This window comes from Protopterus annectens, chromosome 2.part1 (assembly GCF_019279795.1).
Source record: "Protopterus annectens isolate FY-2018-M chromosome 2.part1, PAN1.0, whole genome shotgun sequence".
NCBI lineage: Eukaryota > Metazoa > Chordata > Ceratodontiformes > Protopteridae > Protopterus > Protopterus annectens.
Window position 1 is genome coordinate 1,723,684,289 of NC_056729.1, and position 19,189 is coordinate 1,723,703,477.

Consider the following 19,189-nt stretch of genomic DNA (forward strand, 5'->3'; position numbering starts at 1 on the left):
TAATGGAGCCTTCTCAGCAGGAGTAAAGCAAATTGTTTCTGTCAGCTGTTCACTAATCAGAAACAGATTTGACTCCATCCTTCCATCCCCAATGTTTGTTATTCCTAACATTGGCTTCAAGGGCTCAGCCTCCCTTTCTCTCCTGACAGGAAAGTGCCTAAGGGCTTTGTGCCCACTTTTTTTGGTCAGCTCATCTCGAACTGCTTGATGGTTTGGGCACGTGGGAGCAGCAGCGGCCTTAGGTCAGCTGGTGCCCTAGGCAAAAGGGCTCCGCGACACCACCCAGGTGCCCCCATTCTGGTCTACCTACACCAAATAAATACTAGAAAAGCACCCCTGCTACAGTGGCGCCCTAGGCGGCCGTCTAGTTGGCCTATGCCTAAGGCCAGCTATGCGTGGGAGGTGCCCTTAAACTTTGGAAGCTGTCCAGCTGTTATATCCTTGGCAGTGTATAGCCCAATAAAGCTACTGCAGCAGCGATCATTCAAACATCAACTGTTAGTGTGTGTTCAACTTACACCAACTTTGCTCATTTCTGAGATCATATAATCATAGGAGGAGGTTACATGGCCATGGGACCCTTACAAGCCTAGCCAAAAGTCTATCCCCAAATATAATTGTGTTTAAAATAACGGATATTTGCCTATCTGTGTAATTTTTTTCCTTCAATGAAATCATGCAGCTGCATGCGTTTTGTATTTTTTTCTTTTTACCGCGTATTTATTGCAACTCTTGCGCACCCCAGTCAGACCTGAATTTGAAAATTGCGCATTTGATCATCCTTTTAGTCAATGGCCGTTAGCAAAACAAATGCACTATATCAGACGTGTAGGATTGCTGCACTCCCCTTATCCCCCCCCAAACAAAATATACCCAGCAGGCACCAGTAAGAACGCAGTTTGGAAAGGATTCTAAGAGTCGCCACGCGACGCGGCTCGTTTTAAAAAAAAGTGGGTGGGTGGTTTGCTGTGACGTTTTACCGCGTGCAAGCAGTAGGCGGGGTTTAAAGCAAAGCAAAGGAGGCGGACGTGTTGAGCTAGTTAAGAACTGTAAGAGAGGACCCAGGTAAGAATTAGTTTTTCTGTTGGTTTTATGCGCTTCTTAAATAGTGCGGGTTTAATCTGCTGCACCTTTTCTCGGTACTGGTGGGTCCCCGTTTGCTGTTGCATTGAGGAGGCTGTGGACCGTTGCACTTTGGAGCGAGCGCCATTACAGTTGCAGCAGTGCAACAGCCTCAGCTCCGGTCCTATAATGGCCAGCTTGGCTTCGGACGCTTTGCTGAAGCAGGCTGCTGGATGTGGCGCTTGCCTCCCTCCTTTTGTTGAGAGGTAGATGCATTTGTTCTTCTGCAGGCTGCTGTGCATTTCGCAGTGCTTTGCCTGGCTTGTGTTTGAATGGGGTTGTTTGCTTTTGTCGAGCATCTCCCTCCCCCCTTCCTGCTCTAAGCACTACCTAAGTGAGCATGCTCCATTTTGTACAACTTATTGGCAATTTGCTATCACTACCTTGGGAGTCCGTTGACCGTTGTTTTGCTCTCTGATTTGAATGTGTTCGCCAGGGTTTCATTGGTCGGATAATTTCAACGCTCCGATGAGGGACCCTCGTGTTTCATTTGCTTATTTGGGGGGAGGCTGTTATTTATTCAGATATAAACACAACGGCATATGTGTTTAGTATTGTTGCAGGCTGCATTTCACTAGCTTTATGGTAAAGCTGAGGCATTGCAGTTAAATTAACCTTGCAGCATGTGTTTAAATAAAGGGTATGGACTATTATCTACTTGAGTAATGTTGAAAGTGGGGAAATTCTGCAAAACGCACAAATATTTACTCCCTTTGTAAATGTACTTTTTAGCGAAACTGTGTTGCTGCACTGTTTCATGGGAGAGTTTTACTTGTGAACACTTTTGCTTGTTTTAGTAGACTGGCAGTTCTGTAACGCATTTCTTTTTAAATGTTTGCTGTGCTTTGTTGGGAGCTCTAACTTGTGACTATTTTACTATGCGCTTTCTTCAGTGGTTCTGTCGTTTTGTAATTTCTCCCTTGTTTGCTTTGCCTGTTACCAACAGGGTGTTTTACAGGCGGATTTTGAAGTTAACTGTGTTAGTTGATTGGCTGATAGATTAGGAGCTGGTAACTGCCATTGTGGGCCATTTTAAACATAGCCAATTAACCTATGTGCGAATCGAACCCTGCACCTTTTGTCTTTAAGGCAAGTGTCTTGATCATTTTTTGTGTTCAAAATCTATGCAATTTGGTTAAAGATTGCATTTCACCCTCCATGCTTGATAATTAGTTAGTGCTCTGAATAACTGGCTTGTTATCCATAGATAGACCCATGGGTGGGATATATTTAGGGTCTACATCTGCCCATAATAGTATAGGGGACAGCCCTGGGGTAATTTCTGTTTCCTATCCAGAGGTTTAAATTGTTTGAATATGAACAGGGATGGATTTTTTGTTTGTGGGGTGTACGTTCCCCATCTGAGAGAGATCCTTTGTGAGGTAAACCTGTCTCCAAACTCTTCTGTTAATATTGCAGAAGTTGTTTCGTAGAGTAGAACATTTTTGATCCCGTTTGACTTGCTGTTATGCAGTAAATCCATCAGTAGTGGGTCAGATGATACCTTGGATGCAGGTCACCTCTTAGCAGTCTGCAGGATACAGAGTACAGTGACCGGGCTTTGTGGCTGCACATGTAGAACATGTGTATCCTTTTAATAAGGTTCATGTGTGGGTGTTGACTTGTTGCATGTGTCTGGTCAGATAAATGCATAAGGGGCATTATTATTTAGTGATTGGCGGAATGAGGGCTGAGTAAAGGGTTACAGTGGTATCCCTAGATGTAGATACAATCCATTTGTTTATAAGCCGCGGGATATCTAAGTTCTTTTTTAGAACAGTTCAATAATGCATTTGGTACAGTGAGTTGTCTATCTCGGCTTCATTCTTGTTGGATGGGTTCTGAGCTGATAATCTGCTCAGATTCTGCCTTGTACTAAAGCTCGAGAGCTATTTACCGGCTCGAGGCCACCCCTTATCCAACAATGCAAGGCGTCTGATTTCTAGATCTCGTTTGCCGGTTCAGCTACGAGGTTGTGTTTTTTTACTGGCTCCAGGTCGTAAAATTCTTTAACTTTTCATAGTCAGGTTTGTTGCTGCTATTTTAGATTTTCTTTTCTATTGGAGTAGTTAAATTGTAATCCCTTTAGACCCACTTATAATCCCTCTTTTTCTGTTCATTCCAGTTTTATTCCCTTCCTCCCCATCCCCCTTTGGGGTAGTGGTTAGGCCTATCTCTTTATAGTGTGGTTATATATTTATCGTTTTATAGTTTTTTGGTTAATTATAACTGTTATAGTTGTAGAGGTTGTATTGTCTGTTCTAGTGCGTGTATGTCCGTGTTTAGTGTTTAAGCACTAGTTTAACTTTCCTTGGTATCTCTTCTACTTTCCTTGGTATCTCTTCTACTATGTCCAAAGATACCAAGGTTTCAAGAAGTGTGACTCGTGCTGTCAGAAGATGTCTCTGACAGACTGTCACACTTGTTTGTTTGGACCCCCTACATCTGCAGAACTCTTGTTTGGTCTGTCATGCTTTCAGTCCGAGAGTCCTGCAGGAATGTAGGAATAAACTTGTATTGAGAGGCTTGTTAAAGCCTGAAGGATCCCTGGCTAAGCCTTCGTCGGGGAAATCCTTAAAACCGTCGGCTCCCTGTTTGGAGCGGACGCCGAGCTGAGCTTCTACTTCCTTGTCTGTTCCAGCCCGAACTGACACTTTGAGACCTCAGTCGGCCTCGACTTTGCCATCGGAGCCTTCTCTGAGCCGGAAGCGTTGGAGATCCCCCTCTTTAGAGTCCGTTTGCTTGGCTCCTAGGTCCCCATTACTACAATCGGTGCGGAGTCATAGGTCCCATTCCTCTCGGTCCTCCAGGTTATCTGACCATGACTTAGAGGGTCGTCAGTAGGCTCCTTCAGTCGCAGGTACTGGCCAATATGTTGACTAGGCCTTCTCGGCAGACTGTGGGTATCCCTGTTTCTTCAACTATTCCTCCTCCGACTCTACTACTGTGTTCGGAGCTGGAGCTTATTGGGGCTCGAATCGTAACGTCTGAGCCAATAGCCCACCCTTCGGCTCCGCTTCATTGGTTCCGTCCTTGGATGGATCCAGGTGCCGTTACTCCCTCGTCTGCTCCAAGGGGGGTAAGTGGCATCGAACCCTTGTCTGACCCCGTTCTCTCTCTGGGCCTTGGCGCAGGTGAGCTCGTCCCTGACATCGGCCTTGGAGCTGTCCCTCTCTGTACCAGGAGGGGTTCATGTCTCTTAGGAGCAGGGGCCCTCTTCTCTGCATGTTAGGGGTGCCTTTGAGGTCATGAGGAGCGTGCTGACTCCTCGGTTGGCTCCGCGATTGACCCTTTCGGCTCCTCCCCCCATGGTGCCTGTGTTGGTCTCTGTCCACTCTCCTGACCCCCAGCGTGGAGAACAAGCACTCCAGGTAGCCCCATTGGGTGCATCTTCCTCTTCCGAGGCCTCCCCTGATCATTCGGAGGAGCCCCCTCGGAAGCGAAAATGTTAGAGGAAGCATGTTGACTCCTCCTCTGACACCGACTTGGAGGATTGGGAAGTGTCCCCAAGGTTCCCCTCTGAGGATGTCTCCTTTACAGGTATCCTTGAGATCCTTAAGCAGAGGGGGAACTAGACTGCCCTCAACCCTTCCGAGGATAAGTCTGTGTATCTGGATGCATTTGGTTCTCGTCCTTCCACCTCCTGGGTGTCTCCGCTTTTCGACCCACTCATGGAAGTAGTGGCTCGGATGGTGTGGACTGCCCCTGACACAGTAGAACCAACTCTCCACAGGCCCACAATTCATCACAACCCTGTCCGACAAACAGTTTCTCACTAAGGGTGTCCCTGTTGATGCCATGGTGGTTGCAGCAGCCACTAAGGAGTTGGCTGACCATTCAGTGCTTGTCCGTCCACCTAATAAAGAATCTAGGACTATGGATAGGTACGGCAAGCGGATGTTCTTTCCAGTGACTTTTTCTATGCGGTTGCTGAACTATCTGTGCCATTTCACCCGCCTTCAGAGAGAGTTCCTTAAGGAACTGGGTGATACCCTTCAGGATCCATCTGCTGCGGGGTCGCATGAAAAGATAAACTCCCAGCTGGCGACCCTTAATTCTGTAGTCAACTCCTCCATGTGGCTCATTTCTTATGCAGCCGATGGAATGAGTAGGGCCACAGGCATAGGCGTGGCTTTGAGAAGACATGCCTGGATGCAGTTATGCAATTTTGCTGACCCCTTTAAGGCGTCCTTCACCTATACCCCCTTCGATGGTTCGGCTTTGTTCGGACCACGGGTGAAGGATACCCTTACCAGGTGTGAGCAGGAAGGCAAGACTCTCTCTGCTGTGGGAGTCTGTTTTTCTACTCGTGGACCATACCCTAAAGGTCAGAAGGGTGGGAAAATGTGGTTTTGCAAACCCCAAGGAGTAGTAGGGGAAACTTTTTCTGACAAACCCTTTCAGCACCCCTGAGGGGCTGCCTGACTGTCCACTTTCGGAGGCAGTCTGGGGAAGATTATCACTGTACCCAGAAGCCTGGCGACTCTTCACACAAGGCAAATGAGTACAGGCTATCATATCCGAGGGTTACAAAATCCCCTTTGTCAGATCCCTTCCAGATGTTCCACCCGGTCTTGTGGAACAAGCAGTACTAGAAGTCTCCAAGAAAGAGCCATCCAGCCAGTCCCAGCAGACCAGCAAGGATCCGGGATTTACTCAAAGTTCTTTTTGGTACCAAAGAAGATAGGGGACTGGAGACCTATTTTGGATCTCAGCAGGTTAAACAAATCTGTTCAAAGAACGAAGTTCCGGATGGTCACGCTTCAGTCCGTTCTACCCTTTTTGGGTCAGGACAATTGGATGTCCTCCATAGACCTTCAGGATACGTACTACCATATCAGAATGAACAGATGCTCCAGGAGGTTTCTCTGCTTCTGTCTGGGAGCCAGTCACTATCAATTCAGAGCCCTGCCCTTTGGTCTCACCACAGCCCCCAGGGTGTTAAATGCATGGCAGTGGTTACAGCTCACCTGAGACTGCGAGGATTCCAGGTGTTTCCATATCTAGACGACTGGCTCCTAACTGCTTCCACCAGGCATCAGCTAATCCGAGCCAGGGATTATACCATCCAAATTTGCTCAGAGCTAGGTATCTCCATAAACTTTGAAAAGTCTGCGTTGTCGCCTTGTCGATCTATAACCTTTATAGGTGCCGTATTCAACAAAAGGAACTGTCGGCAACTCTTCCATTAGAAAGAGTATTAGTCATTCGCCGACATGTTCAAACGTTACTACAATGCAAGACAATCCAGGCCAGATTTGTATTGAAAACCTTGGGTCTCATGGCAGCAACAATCACATTACTTCCCGTGGCTTGTTTTCACATGAGGTTTCTTCTATGGATGCTTTTTACCCAATGGTTTTTTCAACAACTTCCGATGTCTCACAACATAATCACTCATTCATGCAAAAACCAGCTTTCTTGGTTGATGGTCTCCCCTCAAGTTTTTCAGGGCAGACTATTTGTACTTCCTCTTTCAGTTGCCACGGTGACAACGGATGACTCCTTGTTTCGGTGGGGGGGCACTTTCAGGGCAGGACTGTCCAGGGCATTTGGCAACCCCTAGAGTGCCATCTGCACAAACGTCTTGTAGATGAGAGCGGTACTTTTTGCGTTGCAAGCTCTTCAGGACTCTCTACCTACCGGGACTGTTGCAGTTCAGACTGACAATATGTCTGTAGTTTGGTACATCAACAAGCAGGAAGGAATCTGGTCCTATCCCTTATGTCGAGAACCACTCAGACTGTGGCAGTGGGCGATCTCCTCTCAACGGTTTCTGATAGCAACGCACATCCCCGGGAAGTCCAACGTTATAGTGGACAGGTTAAGCAGAGCCATTCTCATGCCTCACGAGTGGTCTCTCAATCAGTTGGTAGCGGACAAAATTTTCCGCAGATGGGGGGGTCAACCTTGCTGCGACCTTTTTGCAACCCCTGTCAACAGCAAGTGCAGCGACTTCTTCACACTCTTCCCTCTCCCAGGCCATCCCCCCAGAGACGCTGTAGTTCACAATTGGCCCTGGGGTATTCTCTATGCATTCCCTCCTTTTTCCTTAATTCCAAAACTGATTCAGAAAGCAATTGCTTTGGGATCCAGGATGATCCTCATTGCTCCTTACTGGCCTTGATAAATGTGGTTCCCATTCCTGCATCACCTCCTGCTGGAGCAGCCCTGGAATCTGGACCCAGTGCCAGACCTCTTGGTCCATCAGTTGGGCGGGCTGCGCCAATCCCTTAATCCCTTCAGTCTCTCAACCTCACAGCTTGGTTGCTCCACTTCCAGCCTTAGCCAGGCTTCCACATATTTCTCAGCCAGTGCGTGAAATCATATTTTCTTCGCACAAATCTGCTACTAGAAAGACTTGTTAGTAAGTGTAAATGTTTTTCCTTTTGGACAGCGGCTAAAAAAATTAACCCATTTACACCCCCTATCCATAATATTTTAGATTTTTTGGCGGAACTTTTTCGAGCAGGCTGCTCAGCTGCCACCCTTGGGGTACAATTGGCTGCTATTGCAAATTTTCACGATAGCCTATCAGAGTCCAGTGTCATGTCCCACAAACTTTGTAAAGCTTTTCTTAAGGAGACTGTTACTTAGATCCCCGGTTAAAGATCCCCCCCCCGTGGGATTTGAACTTGATATTAACTTCATTGATTCTCCCTCCTTTCGAACCTGCAGCTTCTTGTTCCTTAAAATTACTCTCCTGGAAGACTCTCTTCTTGGTAGCCATCACCTCGGCCAGAAGAGTATCGGAACTTCAAGCCCTTTGTGTTCGCCCTCCATATCTTATTTTTCACAAAGATAGAGTTTCACTCAGGACTACTCCGTCCTTTCCCCCCAAAATACCCTCTGAGAAAAATCTCAATCAGGTCATTGATCTCCCTGTAATTTTTCCTAATTATTCAAACAGAGCTGAACAAAAGTTGCACTGTTTGGACGTTCACTGGCAGCTATGTTTTTATTTGGATAGGACTAAACGGTCAAGAAAATCAGATAAACTCTTCCTATCCTATGCTGAAGGGAAGCGGGGCCTGCCAGTTTCTAAGGTTACCTTGTCTAGGTGGCTGGCCTCTATTATTACCTTGATTTACCAACTGAGACGTAAAGAACTTCCTTCAAAACCAAAAGCTCATTCCACCAGGGCATTGGCTACGTCAGTAGCTTTTCAGGCTAGACTTCCAATGGAATCTATTTGTGCTGCAGCAACGTGGGCCACTCCTCATACTTTCATTTCGCATTACAAGTTGGATATGGCCTCCAGGAGTCGTGCTGATTTTGGTTCCACTGTGCTCAAGTCTGTTTCGATGAGCCACCCAGGACTATGGTGCTAGGGACACTGTCCCATCCAGCAAGAAAAGGCGGGATAGACTTAACATAAAGAAATTATGTACCTACCATAACGTTCCATGTTAGTTGTCTTTATCTCGCCTTCTTTCTTGCATCCCACCCTCCATCCCCCTTGCCTGGTTAGGACCGAGAAGAATCCTTCTTTAGGTCTTCCTACGGTTGACCTTGTTTTTAGCTTGCGTCCTTCTCTGTTTGTAGCACTGTAGGTTGATCTTGGTGAGTGCTAGTGGGACTTTTTTTTTCCTCCTTGGTGTTAGCTTTTCCAAACAAGATCTGGATATCTGATGCCTTGCATTGTGGGATAAGGGGTGGCCTTGAGCCGGTAAGTAGCTCTCGAGCTTTAGTATAAGGCCAAGTCGGAGCAGAGGATCTGCTCCGAACCCATCCGCAAGAAAGAAGGCGAGATGAAGACAACTAACATGGAACGTTATGGTAGGTACATAACAACTTATGTTTGTACCCAAGGTGCACGATTCCCACTTAAAATAAATACAGGTAAAAAAACTATCAATATGCCACAGTGAGAGTAACTAAGATAACTGTGTTTTCAGTGGGGTAAAAGTTTTATTTTTTTAAGAGGCTCTTTGTCTACTGCTGCATTTATTCCTCCATCTTCCTTTAGGGCCGTCTTACAAGGCACAATTTCAGCGTCTACCCTCGCCTACATTGTTTGTGTGTGGTGTGTGTTTTTGTTTTTTTTTTTTAAGTGTGCATTTATAAGGTAGAAATCTCTTATCTATGTTGACTGTTCGTATATTTGGGAGACTATTCTCTCCTACACCTTCGGTGTTGAGGTACCTAAATGACTGTCTTATTTACATTTGTTGACTGAGTGTCCGACTGGACGTACGTCCATTTTCAGCGGAGGCCTGGGGAGAAAAGCTCCACAGTTAAAAATACAGACAGTAGTTACATTGGATTTATATAGCAATTAATTACAAACAGTTACAGATGAAGAACATAGTAAATCAGTAGACAACTAGAATCTTTATCTGTGAAGTACATAACAGACATTAACAAATGTTACAATAAGTTCCTGCTGTATAAGTAGTAGGCTTATGAGCATCAGAGCTTGCTATAATAAAGGTAGTGGAGTGGAATGAAAGGTAGTGGTTGGATGGGGTGGGTGATATTAGAGTGGGGGTTGCAAGGGCATAGCCAGCATGTGTTTAGGTGCACTTTTGGTAGAGTTTTGAAGTAGGTAAGTGCATGATGGTACGGAGGTAATTGTGGGTGGGGGAGTTCCATAATTTGGCTATGGTGCAAGAGGATAGTGCTTCACCTGAAAAGTTAATGGTTTTCGTGATCTGAAAGTGATTTTTGTTGCTGGATCTTGGTGGTCTGGTGGTGCGATAGGGTTTGAGTAGATTCTAGAGGGGTGGGACATCAGACCGCCTGTTTATGGTGGAATTTAATGTGTGGTAAGTTTGCTGGTTTTGGTTGCAGCGACGTATGACTCCTACTTTGGTTGCGGTATTTGCAGTGCTGCGGATAATAACTTTGGCAAGTTCCGAGTTTCCCGATGCTTAATTGTTAGTATGTGTTTTTCCATATATTTCACTTTTTTATTAGGAGTAAGACTGAGACATACTTCACTTCAGATTCAGAAGCATGTTTATTAATCTGACCTCCATAGCAAGACTGGTATAGTTGTAATTGGGCTCAGCTGTGCACATGCACCGTTTGAGTGCATGGAGCAGCGAGAAGGAGCTGGGTGTGCAGAAGGTTTGAGTGGGATATTGGTTACAAATCCTTCAAATTGGAATAGTTTGCTGTGTGCATTTTATCTGTGGGGTCACACCACAAAGTGCTAGTATGCCCCCCCCCCCCATTGCTAGAGTATTTCTAGCAAATGTTTCAATTTTTGCATCACTCTGGATTTTAAACATTAACCTACTTAATTACGTCTTTTAAGAACCTAACTGTGCATCTGGTGCTTCAGGATGGACTGGCATGTCCTTTTCAGGTTGTGAAAACGTAGCTTTGTATTAACTGCTCTTATTCATTTAGCTGGATAGGTGAAGTATCCCAAAGACCCATTTCAGCCACGGCCCAGGCAAAACATAACTCTGACTCTGTACAGGTGTGACAGTTGAACTGGAGTCATCACAGGCTTGGTGTGCAGCCTTTAAATGGAGGGAGGGGTTGTATACTGGCTAGACTTGGAAGCGGCCTGGGTGCCAGTGATTTCATAAGAAAGTAAGTTTATGTAATGCAACGCATACTCCCTCCATGCATACTGACTTTAGTACAGATTTATTTAGTTAACCAAGATCTCCAACTGGGCTGCAGCCCTTTATTATTGGAAGCTTGGAGGGAAAAAAATTCATGAAAGCAAACTGTATACAAGTTTTATTATAGTAGCTTATAAGAGCATTAATGTTCGTGTACTAGTTAAAGTACATCTTGTCTTACTGGAAAATATTATGTCATAGTTCTGTGCAACCTTTTCTGAAACTTAAGTTTACAGGATTCCACAGTTTGTCACATAGGGTGTTAATCATTTTTTATTTATTTTGGGGGGGGGGGTCATAGGTTATGTTCTGGACAATAGCATGTGTGGGCATAACTACATAGCATTTAATTATCCACTGTTACAGCGGTGAAACACTGTCTCTTCTTGCACAAAATACTGCATGTTGGGACTTTTGGAAACTACAAACTCCATAGATTGTATTGTGTATTACTTGTTGACTGGCAAGTACACTGATCCAAGGACCCTATTTTGAGACTACCCTATCTTAAAGGTGCACAAAAAAATGTGAAACTACATGCAAAAACTTCCGTAACAACTAGGGTGGTTGAGCTGACTTTTGTGGTTTGGAATTCCATTTGGCAGGGATGATATTCCGATTGGCAGGGGTTAACTTTATGAAAGATTTTTTTTTTTTTTCAGCAGCTGCTAGGATGTATGTGGCCTTGTAAGTCTGTGGGAGTAAGATGAATTTCTAAAATGAAGAGGACTTTTTAAAGTGGGACAGTGACGTAGGTTAGTGCATTTAGGAAGAAGGTTGCTGTAGCTTTGAGAAGGAGCCAGTTTATTGTGATGTTGATATGGCAGTGGCTGTGATACTTAAGACGCAAGTTAGATTACCTCTGCAACTCAAAGCGCCTGCGGTTCAACATGTGGAGGGAATGATAGTTTGGTCTAATAGTAGTCTTAAGTATTTTTGATGTGTGAAGCTGGGAGTGGGGTTTGGTCCAAATCTAGTATATTTGATTGTAATGATGTCAGTCACTTATAACAGCATAGTGCCTCTCTCAATAATGAGAGGCTGAAGTTTGTCCCTATTAAATTGGTTTAATGGTTCCTTGATGTGTTAAGTGGATCCAAATTAAGTCAAACTGAGGTCAATATTACAGACTTTATGGAAAGGGTCTTGACAGTTTTTTTTTTTTTTTTTTTTTTTTTTTTTTTTTTGAGGCATACTGTAATTGGGTGAGAGGGGTAGTGATGGTGAAGCATACTCCCCAGTGTTACATTGTATTCTGTTTTTTTGAGTACTTTTTTATATATATATTTTTTTGTGTGTGTTAAATGCATTCAAATAATATTTGAGGTTTCTGGCTGATGTACTAATTTTGTAAGGTCAGATGTTAAGTGGGTTTTCCACTTTACTTGCTTTTAAGTTCATTTATAGGAAACCCACGTTTTCTAACTGGTATTTACACTCTACTGGCATGCACTCTTTTTGCTGCAGCAGAATTTGAACGATTCAGATGACAAGGATATTTTGGTTGAACTTTAAAATCATGAAGAGTTTGACGAATATCTTCTATTCGGGGTGGGGAATAGATTTCTTATGTTTCACCAGGTAACTCCACTGGGCCAAGCAGAGTCCATTTCCAGTGGAGGCCCAGGAAGAAGAGCTGAAAAGGTAGTAAACCGAATATACAGTATAAATAAAAGTACAAATTCAAGGAGTACAAACTTAAAAAGAGACAAATGTTAGACAATAACGTTCTAACAATGTTGGTTATCAGAGGTGATGAGATTGAAGGGAGATTTGAAAGAAGCTGTAATTTACGTGGGAAGGGAGCAGGAACAGTCTCAGTTTGAGGTAAGGTAAGAATGGAAGAAAGATTTGAAATTGGAATGGTGGTGAGTTTAGTGGAGGGAGGGGTGAGGCAATTCCATAGTTTAGCTAAGGAGTGTGATGGAATTAATTGGCCACGGGGGCAAATGTGTTTATAGATTTTGAGGAGGTTTTGGTTTTCAGATCTAAGAGTGCGACTGGGTAGGTAAGAAATTGAGAGGGGCAGATTGGAGGGTTGGAATGTGAGTGTTTGAGCAGTGGTGAGTTGTATGAATTTGAGGTAATTCAGAAGCTCCGTTTAGGGAGTAGAGGGAATGGCAGTGATGGGGTGGAGTGTTTGGACCCTGTAGCAAATTTACAGACTATATTATAGCAGTCTTAGGCTAAGTTGGAGGTGAGTAAGTAGAGGGGCACTAAACATGAGGGGAACAGATGGGAGTCTAGAGTATGTCCTGGTAGAAGCAGTTAGATGGTGACTGTAAAGCAAACCTAGTTTTTGGTCTGGATATCTAATTTCAAATGTTCAATGTTGACTCTTGAGTGGCTTGTGAGATACGATATTGATTAGAGTGTTGTGGCCTTTTATTTTAAAGAAGCTTTAGTCTATGGTGAAGTTTTTTTGAAGGAGATAATATCATGATTTTTGTTTGGTTAGCATTGAGAGTGAGACAGTTGTTTAGCATCCAAGTTTCGGTATTGGCGAAGGGTGTGTTTTTTGAAGGAGTTTGTAGGGAGAGGTTGCTGTATACATTGTGGAATCATCAGCATACTGCATCACTGTAGCATTATCTATGGATTTGTAATGGTTATTAATGAAAATATGGGGAGGTAAGGCTCTGAGAATATAGCCTTGGATGATGCAGGCGGGATTGAGTGGATGAAGTGGGATTTTTCCATTTAACCGCTTGTCTATTGGAGGGAGAGAGCTTGTAAACCAAGCCATAGAGGAAAGTTGAGAAGAGTAAAGCATGCGAGACTGTGTCAAAGGCTTTTGAGAGATTTAAGTAAATGGGTGATTATTTTTCCATGTCGCAAGCACAATTTATTTGTTTACATTTAACTGGGTAGTGTCTGACTGGGTCAGAAATCTGTTTTCAGCAGAGACGCAGGAGAAAAGCTCCAGAGCAGTAAAACAATTTAAGTACAGGTAAGTAGTTCACAAAAATATCAAAATGGTATGTTACAGGGTCACAGAAGAATTAGAAAGTAAAGCAAACCTTTACGTAGTATTTAAAAATAAGTTGGGTACAAATTTTAAAGATGATGTACAGTATCCAAAAGAGAGCTAATATGCATGTAATGCAGAAGGTATGTCATGCAAGAGAAGTAGTAAAATAGATACAAATAAGTGAGGAGCAATACAGGGGCAAAACCATTTAGCATTTAGATAATATTTCAGGGTAGTTTTAAATGTGGACAGGTTTGCGTTCAACAAGATGTGTTGAAGATTTTTATTTGCAATTGGAAAGTTATTTTAGCAGTAGCTGGTTGGGGAAGTTCCAACCAGTTAAGTTGTCTGAGAACTGAGCTGTGGTGCGTTTTTATGGGGTGGCAAAACCTGGCGATTTTGTTAAAGCAGGATTCTAGTTTTAGGTCAGCTTTGGGTTGGTCGGTAAAAATCTGAGAGCAGTAGAGGATGGTGGATAAGTGAGATCTGGCTGTGGTAAGTCTAGCTTGTTGTGTAAGGTAAGGCTTAACCCTGTACAGAGCACCACGTTTGAAGTGGACTTTTTTGATTGTAAGGCATATGTGTTTATCAAATTTTAGAGAATCTTCTGTGGTAACTCCGAGCAGCTTGGTCTGTTTAGTGGGTATGATTTATTGTCCCATTGGAGGAGTGTATGGAGAGGGGTGTTGTGCCGAGTTTGGATGATTTGTTAGAAAAGAATATGAGCTTGGTCTTTGGTTATTTTCAATGTTCTGGGAAGATGTTTGTATTTTATTTTGAAGTTCTTGAATGGTGTGCTGAGCAGATACATGAGCCTACTGGATGATGGTGGTATGTTGGGTGGCAGTATTTGATGAATGAGGGTGGTGGTGGTGTTTTGTACTGTGTAGGTCTGAAACTGCTGAGAGCTGGGCAGTAGGTTGTTAGTAAAGTGATACACGAGTAGCTAGTGAATAAATTTCTCTAAGATTTAATGGGTAAGAGGATGGCAATGGGACGGTAGTTTGGAATATCTCTAGATGGGCCGCCTTTATGTAGTATGAGAAACCTTCCATAGGCTGGGTTCATACAGTTCTGATAGTGATTTTTAGTATGTATAGCAGCCAGACAACAGCATGGTTTTAGTTTATCTAGTGTTTTTTTTTTATGTAGGAAGCTTGAATGGGTTTAAAGAACAGTGTCATTAGAGGTTGGAGATCGGACATTGAGTGGTAGGATTAGTTTGAGAGCATGGACTGGAAGGTAGAGCCAGAACACAATCCACATGAACTCCGACAAACCAATGTAACAAACTTGTTTGTTTTTCCTGGTACCTTGGTAACAGTTTTAAAGTGAGCATATCCAAAAAAAAAAAAAAAGCAGAGAATCCGGTCAAATGTTTACACTTTATATGTTTGTCTTTTTGGCTTTTCCCGGTTAGAGGTCGCCACAGTGGAACTCCGGTCCACTGATTGGCAGTCTATTTTTATGGTGCTGAGTTGCTAGCCCGACACCCAACCTTCAGCGAAGGCACGCCCATTCACGCATGTCTTTCGGTGGCCACTCTACTTATAACTTGTGTAAACCAAAGGATTAAGATGCTCTGTTCAGTTATGCTCACTTAAACTGTTTTTAAGGGGTTTAATTAAATTATATAATGTATTGGTACATGATTAATTTGGAGGCTCTAACAAGTGGATGTATTGGTGTGCATTTTCATTCCCGCTGAAGGCTTGTTAGCTGAGGTACCAGGAAGCACCAATAAATTTGTTACATCCGTTTGTCAGAGTTGGTGTGGATTGTGTTCTGGCTGTACCTTCAGTCCTTTTGGTTTTTTTTATTGTGGTGATTTTTTTGTTAATGTGTGGTAAGGTGACCAAGCTCTCTACCTTTGTTTCATTTCGTTTGGTTTCATTAGATAGCCATGGGAGCTTTTTGGATTTTTGGTGAGTTTTTCCTGAAGGGGGCAAAGTTACTTAATATTATTTGAAGGAATTTATTTAAGTATTCTACACCAAGGTCTAGTTGCATGCTTTTTTTTTGGGGACCAATCAGTGTTGGTAGTATATTGAAAATGTTGGGGGCGATGTTCATTTTGTTGTGTGTAATTTGAAATTAACACAAGTACAACACAGTTGAATCATTTCCAAGAAACATAACTGCAGTGCTAAGTCGGTAAAAACTTTCTAACATCGGCACCAAGTTAATCCATTTATAACTGCAGCTTTAGTACCTGCTGTTAAGGGAATACAAGGAAGGATATCCATAGAAAGAAGTAATTGCTCCTTCATTTGCAAAACTGGTGAAAACATATATCCTGCAAGGACAGAGAAGATAGTCACTTTGGTAAAGGTGCAAAACTGGTGAAAACATATATCCTGCAAGGACAGAGAAGTCACTTTGGTAAAGCAGTGTTTTTTCAGTACACTTGTCATTCACAGACTATTAAGGAAAGTGTTCTCAAATTTGAGATTAGTTTTGAGGTGGTTAGCCAATTCCCCTTGCTTGGAGAATTTCCCGGGTTTTCTTACAAGAAAGGTCTGAAATTCAAAAGCTAACTTGTGTAGTACGTACAAGTGCAGTAACAATGTACAAATGAAAATGTGTTTTATTTAAAAAAAAAGTATTAGATGGCCATGATCCTGTGACGATGGTGTTTTTTAGATGGCTGGATTTTGTGTTCTGAAGTTCATGGTTAGGGTGAATGGAAGTGCTAAACTTGTGTGTGTGTGTGTGTGTGTGTGTGTGTGTGTGTGTGATGGGAATTTTCATGCACTGTAAGAATCTAATGTATTTCGTATTTTGAGTGCTGTTACTGTTAGACTTGACCTGCTAACTGCAAATACTGACAGATTAATTCCATCACAGTAAATTGTCTTAACTTCTGTGTTGTGCTGCAATTATTTCCATGTGTGGTGCTCGTGTGCACACTTGTGTGAAAAAGGGGGGGTTAGCTTGTGGAGCTTTTCTCCCAGGGTCAACGCCCCAGATGGAGGTGCCCAGTAAACAGATTCTTGGAGCTGTCTGGCAGAATTAGTGCAGTCCAGCCCAAAAGGTAGTTTGAAACCGTACTAGTTAACCAGAGCCCCACAGTCAAGTGGTTGGGGAATCGGTACAAATGTTTTCTTTTGGTTATGAAAGGATCGTAGGATGAATTAAATGGTCCCATATTTCTGGTTCCCCACACCAATGAGTTGCTCAAATATTTGCAACAAATTCAGAAGTTTGACTAGGTTTTATAACACCTGCTCTGAGTGGGCAGATGCTTTTAAACTCAGCGGTTGTTTCTGTTTATATTGGTCCTATGCAAAGGCTTTGAGCAAATTCTGCTAGCTCTAGAAGCTAAAGAAAATTGTCCACAACAATGGACTAGTTCTGCCTTTTGGTCTCACTGGAGTACCTGCAACTCCTAAGAGGCTAAAGGACGACAACCTAGAATGCATATCTGGTATCCAGCTGCCTACCACGATGTATTGATATTTTCTGTGGACTAAAAGAAGCTGCTTCCATGAAGTTCAGTCCATCGTGGATTAGTTTTTCTAGGCCAGCTGTGTCCCTGGTAGGCATGGCAAAAGCTGTCTGTTTATTGGCCCTCGGAAACGTGGACTGAGGAGAGAATCTATGTAAACGGTCAGTGAATCGCTAGTAAGCTTTCTTAGGCCTCGCAAGCTGCTTTTCTTACTTGCTTCTAAACTTTGCATGCCTGTTGACCAACTTAACTGGGGTACAGGTTTCGATGATTGGATGACGAAAAACTGCGACAGCTGAAGACTACGTTCTATTTAGAACCATTTTTAATAGCTTCTGACATTTCCAAACTGGTCAATACTGATGCCTTGGGGATGAACATCTCCTCTACCATCAAAGAAAATATTGTGCGGAACATCACACGTGCTGTAATGCTGTGGCATGCCGTTTGGCAGAAAACACACCAGGCAGTCAAATGACCTATCACTGTACTCGAATACTGCTTGTTGGACAGTTTTAAATGTTTTACAGGTCATGTCCATCTTCGATAGCTTTACAGACAGGACAGTAACTTTGTTATCCATACTGCAGCCATCTTGTGGACATGGGTTGTCTCGGACTTATGGGCAGTACACGGGCTCAATCCAGTAGTTGTATGCTTTTGGGGGGGGGGGGTTAATAAGCATGGTGTGGTGGTGCGGAGTCCTGAGAGCTCTTTTCTTTCCAGCAGGGATAAATCGGGAAAGTGACTGGTATCTGTAGGAAGAGGTGTGTCCTAGGTTAAGATACTAGTCTGTAAAAGACGTCTTCAGAGGTTTACAAGCTTGTGAAGGATCTCTGATTCAAACAAATCCTGTCTGAATAGTTCAAGAAAGGTATGGAAATCGGATGGATACTGTAAAACCCTGAAGGAATCGGAACACTGAAACGACTACATTTTATTTTCTGTATGTCTGTTTGTTCCAAAGAAACATTTGCCAGAGTAAAAGTGACTAAAAAAATGAAACTTTAGTTCACTTGCACTTTGTATAAAAGCAGTGTAACCCAAAAGGAAATCTGCTTTCCATGGTGGCTAGCCAACTAACACCCCCTTTGGTTGCACTCCAATAGAAAGAGGAGAAAACACAGAGTGCATCACCAGCTGTTAACAGTCCAATAAATTGTAATGTCACTTGGGAAGTCTAAGTTCACACCAATGGTTACAAAAATAAGCTTTTCTTTTCAGAGTTGTAAGTGGTGGGTCACGTTCAACCATTTATGTTTAGTAAAAGTTGTACATTTTTTGCTATGTACAAGTGGATATAAAAAGTTTACACACCCTGTTAAAAATGCTATTTTTTGTGATGTAAAGAAACAAAACCACAATAAATACATTCAAAACTTTTCTTGCCTTTAATGTGCCCTATAACCTGTACAGTTCAATTGAAAAAACAAATCTGTTGGGGGGGGGGGGGGGGGGATAAAAATGTTTTTCCTGTAAATAAAAAAAAAAAAAAAGCTCTTAAACTAATTGTACACACCTTTTGATTTAATTACAACATTCAGTCTTGGGTACACCTGCCATCACTTAGAGATTCTGATTAACCCCAAATAAACTTCAGCTGTCCTAGTAGGATTTTTCTGACATTTACTCAGTTGCCTGCTACAGCAAAAGCCATGGTTTGTGACAATCTCCCATATTTGTGGGCTATGGGGTAGAGTTGCAAGACTGAAGCCTTTTCTTAAACAGAAAAACCTCCAGGCCCGGCTAAAACTTGCAAAACAATGCATAAAGTCTCCCAAAATCACGTGGGAAAATGTTTGAGACTAAGGTTGAACTTTTTGGCCACAATTCCCAGAGGTGCATCACCAAAAGAACACTGTCCCCACGGTGAAGCATGGCGGCATATTCATGCTTTGGGGGGGTTTCTTTAGCTGGAACTGGGGCTTTAGTCAAGGTGGATGGATGTGTGAATAGTTCCAAATACAGTCACTTTTTTGGCCCAGAACTCTCGGGTGTTAGCTAGAAAGCTGAAGATGAGGACTTTTGCCTTTCAGCATGCCAATGGCCCCAAGCATGCATCCATTT

At 43.1% G+C, this 19,189-nt stretch overlaps 1 protein-coding gene across 1 annotated transcript in view; it reads left to right on the plus strand.

The window, feature by feature from the left end:
• The first annotated feature begins 913 nt into the window (after nucleotides 1-913).
• HP1BP3 (heterochromatin protein 1 binding protein 3) overlaps nucleotides 914-19,189 on the plus strand; it is a 290,037-nt gene continuing 271,761 nt past the window's right edge. Inside the window, exon 1 of the mRNA XM_044063174.1 lies at nucleotides 914-1,065. The gene's annotated coding sequence lies outside the window, so the exon portion shown is untranslated. The remainder of the gene's footprint in view (nucleotides 1,066-19,189) is intronic.